The sequence below is a fragment of the Mus caroli genome, unplaced genomic scaffold, assembly GCF_978045245.1.
Source record: "Mus caroli unplaced genomic scaffold, Mus_caroli_1 scaffold_17, whole genome shotgun sequence".
Lineage (NCBI taxonomy): Eukaryota > Metazoa > Chordata > Mammalia > Rodentia > Muridae > Mus > Mus caroli.
This window is the reverse complement of record NW_028227272.1, coordinates 33,138,462-33,150,105: the sequence shown is the minus strand read 5'-3', so window position 1 is coordinate 33,150,105 and position 11,644 is coordinate 33,138,462. Positions and strand designations below refer to the sequence as shown.

The 11,644-nt window shown below is 42.8% G+C and overlaps 1 non-coding gene across 1 annotated transcript; it reads right to left on the bottom strand.

Annotated features, from left to right (window-relative positions):
• Positions 1 to 1,600: 1,600 nt before the first annotated feature.
• Positions 1,601 to 1,659, bottom strand: LOC115029604 (U7 small nuclear RNA). Its single transcript, XR_003835173.1, has one exon. It is a non-coding gene; the product is annotated as a U7 small nuclear RNA (small nuclear RNA).
• Between the last annotated feature and the right edge of the window lie 9,985 nt (positions 1,660 to 11,644).

Sequence of the window (11,644 nt, the reverse complement as noted above, 5' to 3'; positions counted from 1 at the left end):
CGTGACTGAAACTAATCGCTGTCCAGGCACTGTCCAGGTGCTGTCCGAGCCTGACTGTGACTGGGAACCAGTCAGCAGTTCCAGTGGTGGAAGCAAAACGAAACTGAAAGGGAAAGTGCGATCGCTGTGCAAACAATCAAAAGGGCATCTAACTCTGGAGAAATTTCAAGACAATACTTACCTTGCAGAGCTGTAGTGTCCCACAGTTCTGATTCCGCCCCGCGAACGAGGGATCTTCCTTGCGCCGGTGTGATGGTATAAAGTTCCCGGGTCTTCGGCGCCACTTATCCCGAGCTTTTGTCCCCGCCGGCAAGAACACACTCAGGACAACCGGAATCTTCTGCAGCAAAGCTTTATTGCTTACTTCTCAGGAAGATGTCGACCCCAGAAAATGGAGTCCCTTATATAGCACTCAGCCATGACGTTTCAGCACCTGATGTGGCGTGACAGCTCTTGATTCGTTGCTCGCTCATCACACCACTATTACACCCCGAGAATGGGCAGTGACTAGGAGTGAGTTCACTCTCGCACTTGCGCACAAGGCTTGTTTACTAGTTTGTCACAGCGGAGGCCAGCGCCATCTTATAATGGTGATTGCTCGCGGCACGCGCACGGCTCTCCACCGCGATTGCTCGCTGCACGCTGCACACTGCACGCTGCACGGCTTTCCACAGTACTGAGTTCTGATGATGGTGAGTGGTCTTGGTTTCTGTTAGTAAGATTCATACATCTGCCTTTCGCCATCTGGTAAACTCTGGAGTCAGTTGTTATAGTTGTCTCTGGTTAGAGCTTTTTCCTCTCGTGATTCTGTTATTCTCTACCAGCAGACGAGGGAGACTAGCTCTCCCCTGAGTTTCAGTGGTCAGAGCACTCTCTGCAGGCAGGCTCTCCTCTTTCAGGGAAGGTGCACAGATATCTGGTGTTCAGACTTGCCTCCTGGCAGAAGATGAAGGCCCGAAACAGGACCTGTCCCAGAAGCTGTTAACTTCTGTAGTCCACACTCTCACCTGTGCAGACTAGTCTCAGTGGAGTCCGGGAGCCAAGATGTCTCCCGCAGATGCTCAGGCAAAGCCCTCCCGGGCTGGGCAGACACCTATCCTCTGGCAGGAAGGTGCCCGGATGTCTGGAGCCCGAAAAGGGGGCTGCCTCAGAAGCTCTGTGACTCCCGCCTGTCCCAGAAGCTGTTAGCTTCTGTAGTCCACACTCTCACCTGTGCAGAGTAGTCTCAGTGGAGTCCGGGATCCAAGATGTCTCCCGCAGATGCTCAGGCAAAGCCCTCCTGGGCTGGGCGGACACCTATCCTCTGTGCCAGATTTTTCTTGCTGTCCTAAAAACTCTCTGTTTGAGACAACTCACTCTCTCTCTGCTAGTAAAAATTCTAAAAGTTCTCTGGATAGCTCATGTGTTAAATTCTTGGATTTTCTGACTAAGCCAGAAACACTTTTAGAAAAAAATCTAAATACAATTTTTAGGTTTTCTGATACAAATCAGAAAGCCAGAAAAAAATTCTAAGAGAGCTATGTTGGTTCTTCAGACAGCCATCTCTGAATAGCTGCTACAAAACATTCTAAAAGACTTGTGTCAGTTCTGCAAGTAATTCTTGGGAATTTCTGACCAAGAAATCCTGTTAGAAAAATTCTTGAAGAGCTATTTTCACTATCCAAAGATCTTCAGACAGCTCATCTCTCACTAGAGAAAAATTCTAAAAAGAACTGACTGATACAGCTTTCTGCATCTCATGCAAGACCAAAAGTCCAGATTTTTTTTTTTTTTTTTTGGTTTTTCAAGACAGGGTTTCTCTGTGTAGCCCTGACTGTCCTGGAAAAAGTCCAGATTTTTATTTACAAATCAATTCAGTTATTTATTCCAGGTTCCCTTCTATGAATCAACATCCTGTGACTCCCTAGCCCCTTAGGCCTTAGGAGACAACAAGCATACATTTTCTTTTAAAATTGCAAAAGAATCCAAAGAATTAAACACAGATGCTAAACTATCTGGGTGGGACCCCGTCCTAAAATTACCATTTCTACCACACCTGTTCCTGGACTTGCAAAGTCCCAGACTGACCTTGAACCCAGGAATCTGCCTCCCTTTGCATCTGGTTGCCTTTGTATCTTTCTGACAAGCTATCTCGTTAATGCAACTACCTCTGTTCCCTTAGATTTGATGAAGCATCTCATATATTCATATTGCATCCTTTTTTTTTTTTTTTTTTTTTTTTTTGGTTTTTAGAGACAGGGTTTTTCTGTATAGCCCTGGCTGTCCTGGAACTCACTTTGTAGACCAGGCTGGCCTTGAACTCAGAAATCCTCCTGCCTCTGCCTCCCAAGTCCTGGGATTAAAGGTGTGAGCCACCATGCCCGGCGCATTCTTATTTTTTGCCCAGTTGAGAAATTGTATGTTTTCTAACTCATGTTTCCAGAGTTCTTTCCCACAGCCTTAAGGGCTGTCCTGAAGATCCCAGCATTTACCATTTTGTTGGGACATTAGCCAAACCTTTGCCTCCCAGACTCATTCTGTCTCAGATTATCATGGCGTCATTAACATTAACAGGGAGGACGTTCCTTGGAGGAATGTGAAAATATGTTCATTATTATACAAACAAGCCTTATGCCCATGGCAGCCATCCATACTCTTGGAAATCCATGTCACAGGGGCAAGAACTATGTCAATCTGTCCCTACCAAGGCCATGCTGGACCAGCACTCAGTCTCCCTTCTACATCTGTCTGTGTCTCTTTGCCTGTACCTCTGCCTGCCCAGAAGTTCAGACTGTTCTCCTGACCCAGTTCCAAGATGCCAGTCCTTTTTTATGCAAAAAGCCACACTCCTTACTCAACTAGTTGGCTTTGGGATCTAGGTGTTTTTTCTCACTGCATCTCTACATTCTGCCCACCCAAGCAGCGTGTTCCACACCCCAGCAGCATTATTAACACTTACTGTGTGAGAAGAGATACCTCACAGTCATTATGATTAGTGATTTCAACCATAATTTTCATGTCTCTGTTAGCCACATGTCTCTGTTAGCCACATTCACAGGGCCAACTGTTCAGGCCTTTTGCACATTCCTTCTTGGGGCTATTTGTTTTATAGAGGGTTGAGTTCCTAATAAATTTTGCATATTAATCTCTTATTAGGTGTGTGTCTCTTTTTTAAGATTTATTTTTATTTTATGTATGTGAGTACACTGTAGCTGTCTTTAGACACAGCAGAAGAGGGCATCAGATTCCATTACAAATGTTTGTGAGCCACCATGTGGTTGCTGGGAATTGAACTCAGACCTCTGGAAAAGCAGTCAGTGCTCTTAACTGCTGAGCCATCTCTCCAGCCCTAGGTGTGTGTCTTATAGACATTTTTTTTTTTTTTTGGTTTAGACATTGTTTTTTCTTTTTTGGGGGGAGGGGAGTTTCGAGACAGGGTTTCTCTGTATAGCCTTGGCTGTCCTGGAACTCACTTTGTAGACCAGGCTGGCCTTGAACTCAGAAATCTGCCTACCTCTGCCTCCCGGGTGCTGAGATTAAAGGTGTGTGCCACCACGCCCGGCCTAGACATTTTTTTTCTTAACCCATAGATGTCTGACACTATGTAGGACTACTTGCATATGCTCCCACTTGTATACTGCTTCTGTTGCCTGTGTTTTGGGGGGGATCAGATCTAAACAATACACACCCTCAGGCCAATGTTGTCATATCCATGTTCTGTTTTATCTTAACTTTGAGAAGGGGCCTCATTGGGTTGCCCAGACTGCATTTGAAGTCACTCTGTAATCCAGCTGGTCTTGGCCTTAACCTTCCAAGTACCATATGCCATCAGGTCTGACTAATATTTTAATTTTGACAGATATTACATTCAACTTGTAGATATCCTTGCCTTATTCATGAGCCCAAAAGACCAACCAGGAGCAGATTCCAATGCAATCACATTAGGGTCTCTCTATTACAAACTTAAGCTTGGGCTTGCTCACTGCCTTGGTGAAGCAGCCCTGAACTCTCATTGGAACAAGGTTTTATAGGAAATGGGAACAAATGAAAGATGTCCAGCCTGGCAAGCATCTAAGGGAATGACTATTGTAAGCTGACAGGTGGGTGGTCTGAAGCAAGACCATGAGCAATCACAAATATTCAGAAAGTACATCTGGAACAATCAGACTAATCTTTGATTAACTGTTGCTAGGAAGTAACTAGGGAGTAACTCTGGGGTATGGGCCAAGGACAAGTCCTGGAATTCTTCCTGATACTTGGGTGCAGCTTGGCTTCAGCTGAGGATCAAGTTCTCAGGCTTTTCTTTTCTTTCTTTTTCCCTCCCTAAGATAAAGCTCAGTCCGAAGACTGAGTAGGTTTGGCCTCTCAAGACCATTTTAACATTAGTGCTTCAAATGATGGACAAAATATTCTATTTTTTTTTCTGTGTATGTCTTTAAATATTTTAGATTCATGTTTTAGAAGTTCAGGCAGCCTTACGTACCTGACCAAATTTACTCCTAAGGGTTTGGAAGGGTGGGAAACTATCACAATGAGATTTTTCTCTTATCTTTCAGACAAATGAAACACTACTGGTGCTTGTTTTGTTGTTGTTGTTTGGTTTTTTGTTGTTTTTTTTTTTTAATGCATGGTCTGACTATGCAGTCCCCAGATGGCTTGGACTTCACTGTGTAGACCACACTAGTTTACTATGTAGACCAGGCTAGTTTGATGTAACTTAGTGGTGGGGCCATCAGGGCTGGAATTTTGCTTTTTATTCCTGAACTAATCTCCAGGTTCTTTTTTTTTTTTAACTGTACAGATTTCCTATTTCTTTATCATTCAGTGTCAGTAGGGTACACATGTCTGGAAAATTCCTCCTAGGTTCTATTTGGGGCATACAATTGATTGTTCAGAGTAACAGCATACGATGCTTTGCGTTTCTGTGATAGCTGCTGTGATGTCTCTGCTTCGGTTTGTAAACTCACAACAGACCTCAGTTTTTTGTGTTCAGTTTAGACAAAGCATGATTTACTCTCCAGTCTTTTCAAACACAGACTTTGTTTTGCTTGTTGAGTGGTTTCCATCTATTTCTGTCCTGGTTCCTGTCATTCCCCTTCCTGCTGTTAGCATGTGCTTGGCTCAACCCTTTCCACTCCAGTCACATCACTCAGCAGTGTGATCAGCATTGCTCTTGGAACGGCAAGCCATGTTGCCTACGAGTTTTGGAGTATTCTCTTTTGGTTTTTGCTGCCCTTGTTTTGGTTTTTTGTAAAGCTATCCATTGATTCATCATGGCATGTGTTGCCTCATTGTCCTGTATTTGTAAATTTCCAGAATTCTTCCTGGTAGTGATTTCTACTTTTACAACGCTGTGATTTTTTGGTTTTTTGTTTTGTTTTGTTTTTTAAAAAGGTGTTTGCATGGTATCAGTCTTTTTTAATTGCTAGACTTGTCTTGTGGTCTGGTACAGGGCATGCTGTGCAATGTTCTGTGTATTTTGTTAGGTCAATTTGGTCAAAATTGTGAAGTCTAGAGTTCTTTTATTGATTTGGTCTGGACAATCTGTCCAATATCAAAAATGGTATATGGAAATCTCTTGTTATCATTGCATTTTTGTTGTTGTTGTTGATGTTTTGAGACAGGGTCTCACTGTAGCCTGCGCTATTCTGGAACTCATGATCATCCTGCCTATACCTCTGGGGTACTAGACAGCTGTGTGCCACCAACCCCAGCACCTTACTATTACTGTATTTTAATCTATCAACTCCCTCAGCATCTTCTGATGAACATTTGTTTTATATAATTGTTTCATGGTGATGGTACAGTTATTGAACCCTCTTGACATACTGATCCCCTCATTATGACCTTTATGGCCTCTTTCACCACTTTAAATTTCAAGTCACTTTATCCAAGACACCTCAGCACCACTTATCTTGGTTTCCATTTGGGGGAAATACCTTCTTCTGTCCTTCCACTACTAGTCTTTATATGCCCTTAAACGTTAACTATGGAGCAACAGCAGTTAAGAACACTGGCTGCTCTTCCAGATGGTCTTCAGTTCAATTCCCAGCAACCACATGGTGGCTCACAATGATCTATAATGAAATTGATGCCCTCTTCCGGTGTGTCTGCAGAGAGCAACAGTGTACTCATGTAAATAAAATAGAAAGGTAAATCTTTTTTTTAAGAAAATTAATAACTGCTACAACATGTTATAGTTGAATCTTGGATTTTTTTTTAAAATCCATTCATTCACTGTCTTTTCATTGGAGAATATAATCCATTTACATTCAATGTAATTACTGACAGTAATGACTTATATTGCTATTATGCTGATTTCTGGCTGTTTTTTAGATATGTTGCATCTACAAGAAAATGGAGGCAATGAGAACAGGGCAGTCAGTACCTTCAGCACTATAAAAGACTGGGAAATCTGCCTGTAGGCTTATGCTTCTACTTCAGAACTGATTGCTTCCCCAACTACAAAGGAAGCTAGGCACCCAATAGGCAGAGCTGGGGTTCTATCAGTAAAGGAGAAATGAGGTGTGAGACTAGCAGTATCCCACACATTCTGAAAACTGGAAAAGATCAGGGAATTCACAAACAGAAGAGGAAAGCCAGCAAGTTAAGAGTATGGCCAAGACCTGATTGTGGGAGCACACAAAAGGGACACCTAATCTGAGAGGTAGGCATGGCTTAATGAAGTGACAGTGGAGACGAGAGGTAAGAGCTGGTCAGGGGCGAGAAAGAAAGCTCAGACATTTGAAGTGACTTTGGGTCTTGGCTAGGAGCAGAAGGCAGCTCAGTACTAGAGGGGAATAGAGGGCACTGTGCAGTGATGGCAGGAGGGAGCCAGGGCAGTGAGGACATCTACGGCCATTTAAAGAGATCTGTACTTAGCTTTAAGGTAGTGAGCAGTCATTGAGGGGCTTTACACAGGACAGCTTTTGCTTGCTAGAGTTTTAAACTAGAATGGAAACAATTCATTCAGTAGCAATTGTTTCTAAGTACCAGTGGACTAGTTATCCCCCCATAGTGAATTGGGAGGGAGATCGTCACCCAAGCCAGTCTCCTAGTAAGACCTAGGAGCTGACTGCTTGAATCCTCCCCTGCAACTGCTTGAGAATTCTTATAAAATGTTGAAGGAAAAAATCAGAGTTTTCTTAGAGTCTAGCAAACTTTATTTCTGCCTAAAACAGCAGTTCTCAACCTGTGGGTTTCAACCCCTAACTCTTTCACAGGGGTCACCTAAGACCATCTGCATATCAGATATTTACATTATGATTCATAACAGTAGCAAAATTACAGTTATGAAGTAGTAGTGAAAATAATTTTATGGCTGGGGGTCACCACAACAAGAGGAACTGTATTACAGGGTCACAGCATCAGGAAGATTGAGAACCATTGACATAGAGGTACATAACTTTAAACTGCTATAAATATAACACTGAAGCTGATAAAACATGTAACATGGTAAGACCAATAAAATGCAGAATGTAAAAAATGATAAATCCTAAAAACCTTATGATCACAACCTCATGGGCTGCCGGGCGGTGGTGGCACATGCCTTTAATCCCAGCACTTGGGAGGCAGAGGCAGGCAGATTTCTGAGTTTGAGGCCAGCCTGGTCTACAAAGTGAGTTCCAGGACAAGCCAGGGCTATACAGAGAAACCCTGTCTCGAAAAACCTAAAAAAATAAAAAAAAATTTTAAAAAAGAAAGAAAAAAAACCCTCATAGGCTAAGGAGATGGCACAGCTAAAGGTGTTTGTTGTAAAAGAAGAAAACCTGTCTGGTCCTCAATTAAGAATGTTAAGGCAGGACTCTAGGACTTGCTGGCAGTCATTCTATCTGAATCAATGAGTTCCAGGCTCAATGAGGGACCCTGTCTCAAAACACTAAGGTGGAAAGAGAGTGAGGAAGACAATAAACATCAACCTCTGGCCTCCACACAGCCACACACACAAACACACAGAAGAGCAAACCTTAAATGTTGTCTTTGGGGGCACCATAGTGCTTATTTCTGAGACTCAAGGTAAAAAGAGCATGGGGGCACATGATAAAGCACACTTGTAACCCCAGTACTCAGGGACCAAGGCAGGAGGATCACTGCAAATCTGAGGCCAGCCTAGGGCTAGTAAGACTGACTCATGGGAGCATGGCCAGGTATCGTGGATCATGCCTTTAATCCCAGAACTCAGGATGCAGAGGTCAACCAGTCTCTTCGAGTGCAAAGTCAGCCTAGTCTATATAGTGAGATATAGGCCAGTAACAAGGCATGTATATATAGTAAGACAATATCTACACACATACACACACAAACACACACACAAGCACACACAAACACACGCTCAACTCATTAAACTCCCAAAAGGACAGAGTCCAAATCATAAGTTGTGTCACATCTTTACACAAAGTATGTATTTTCTAAATCATCAATTTTACTCGGTTTCTCTTTCTACTTCCACTTCTGCACACAAATAAGGTTGACCTTGCTGGAAATGGTAATTTTCTGTTTTCCTTACTCTTTTTAATGTTTATGCTTGGAGTGAATTCTTCTAAAGGGCCAATGAAATTTAGAATATTCTGCAAGGCTAATTAAGTATTGACTTAGTCAGGGTTTCTATTCCTGCACAAACATCATGACCAAGAAGCAGTTGGGGAGAAAAGGGTTAATTCAGCTTACACTTCCACATTGCTGAAGGAAGTCAGGACTGGAACTCAGGCAGGTCAGGAAGCAAGAGCTGATGCAGAGGCCATGGAGGAATGTTCTTTACTGGCTTGCTTCCCCTGGCTTGCTCAGCCTGCTCTCTTATAGAACCAAGACTACCAGCCCCAAGATGGTCCCACCCACAAGGGGCCTTTCCCCCTTGATCACTAATTGAGAAAATGCCTTACAGTTGGATCTCATGGAGGCATTTCCTCAACTGAAGCTCCTTTCTCTATGATAACTCCAGCTGTGTCAAGTTGACACAAAACTAGCCAGTACAAGTATATATACTGAGATCACAAGTAAGCTGCCTGACTCTAATGTTTGATTAGACCCCCTAACCCTAGGTAGCATGGCTACTTTATAATTTAAATGAATCTCCTATTTATATGTTATTCCTGAGTATGTGGGACATTAGGAGACTACTGCAATAACACTAGCACAAACAGCTCCATTCCCAAATAGCTTTAAATCACAACTTATATTAGAGACTAACATAACAGAACGTCCTTAATTACGGTACTGAGTATGCTTCAATACCTAATTAAATTGGCTCTTCTAAGGCAAGGGCATTATGTTCTCCAACCAACAGTCGTTTGCAATCCACTCACTTCCCTGACTTCCTGATCTATATTTTTGCATAGAACTTGACATAAGTGTTTCTTCATGAGCCTGTTGTCTGCCAAGTAAAAGCTAAATTCGTCCCTGAATGTTGGCATGTTGTTTCTCTCAAGTAAAAGCAGCAAAATCCAAATTGCTGTGAGGTAGTGATTGTGGACAGGTTTCAGCAAGCAAACCTGCCTTCCAAAAGGATAGAGGATTTATCTTCCAACCTGAAGCTTTAAGTGCTATTGACACACGTTCAGTGCATTCATTTATACTAATTTACTCCAAACTGAGGTTAAGTGCTCAATTAATGTCACACTGGATTAATTCAGGCTCCTTAACATGACTGGATTAGCGAGAAAGCACTCTTGACATCGGATCTGACAGTCTGGAAGGCTCATACAATCTTAATGGAGAATCTGTACTTCCCTAAGACTGCCATCAAGATCCTAGCTGTATTTTCATCTACACCATTCAGACTTTTGTCTCATGTCATTTAAAAATTGTTACAGACCAACTCCACAGAAAAGATTTTCAATATTGTCTTTTAAATTTCTTTTCTCATGGAAAAGGCTATATGGTAACTGTAACCAACTTTTTTGCCAGATAGGGTCTATGTGGTTCTGGAACTCGCTATATAGACCAGGCTGGCCTTGAACTCAGAGATCTACCTGCTTCTACCTCCCAAATTCTGGGATTAAAGGTGTATGCCACCTTAAGGTCTTTTCTTTGGTGGTGGGGGGAGGAGGCTGGAGATCAAATCTAGAGTCATGTATGTATTATGTAGGTAAGCGCTATCCTGAGTAAAGTCCCAAAAGAATATTATCAGTATCTCCAACAAACACATACCATAAACACTCCAAAAAGTTCTGTCGATTAAACAGCAAACTCTTCTGCCTCCATGGCTGACTTCCAGGAACATAATCTGATGAAGATCATCATGCTGAAGGTTCAGGCCCACCAGAAGCCAGACAAGCCAGAGCCACATGCTTCAGTTAAACCATGACTAAACAGAATCCAAACCAGCAGTACATCTGTCCTCCCTGATCACATCTGTGACTGCTACATTACAAGGCAAGAGTTGATAATATAGATCAGCCAACTGCCTCTGTTAGAGAAATGCAGCAATATGGTAGAGCTAATAAGCTAATAAGCACCCTTTGAGTGTCAGCAGGAAAGGAAGTCAGAGAGACCTCAGAACCGTGAATATTAAAACACCATGGCTAACGTCACAATGGAGAAATAGGGCCCATGTATTGAGAAATGCAGGTACTCCGGGAATAAAATGCACCACAACTCATGCATCTAATTTCTGCCACCAAGGTCAAAGAATTCAAAAGCGCCCCTCTTCCCCTCCGCCCCCACCCACCCCCCTTCTGTGGACACAAAAGCCAGTCTCATTCCAAGCTGCATTTCAGCTTCCACACCCTGAATCCAGTCTATCTGGACTTTGAAACCACAAGACTGTGACACAGAAAATATTAATAGGATGACACTAAGCAGTTAACCTGGGATAGTCTGTTCTATGGCCACAGACAGCTAGTACCCAGTACAAAGTACTTCTCTTCACTGCTGAAATTCTCAAATCCAACAGGGCTCTTGTTTTAGTCATTTACCCCTTTTCTAGAGCCTTCACTTCTCTTTGTGTCCATGGAAACATCACTAATCCCCAACCCAAATTAGTTTTATATGCAAAAACAAGATGGTTTTCTTGAGACAGGGTTTCTCTGTGTAGTCCTGGCTGTCCTGGAACTCACTATGGCTGGCCTCAAACTCAAGAGATCCACCTGCCTCTGCCTCCCAAGAGCTGAGATTAAACATATGCACCACTACAGCCTGGCTGTGAGACGTGTGTCCTTACTATATAGCCCCAGATGGTCTCAAACTTGTAGTGCTCCCACATCAGTTTTCCAAGGCATTGGATTGCAGGCATGAGCCACCACGCCCAGCTTGAAGAAGAAAAACTGTGTTTGTTTGATTTTGTCATTTTTTTTCCTCTGTTTATTTTTATTTTACAAGTACAGGTATTTTGCCTAAATGTATGTCTGTGTATCACATGTGTGCCTGGTGCCTACGAAGGCCAGAAGAGGGCATCAGATCCCCTGGGACTAGAGATAGACAGTTGTGAGCTGCCCTGTGGGTGCGGGTATGGAACCTGTCCTCTAGAAGAGCAACCAGTGCTCTTAACCACTGATCGTCTCTCCAGTCCGATTCTGCTCCTTTAAAATAAACCCACAATGACAAAAGAGAAACTAACCTGTAGCCCCACCCATTCCACTAAACTCAGGCAGGCATAACGACACAGGAACTCTGTACAAACTCTCAGAAGACTATCTCAACTTGCAAAGTCACCAAATAAATATGTACA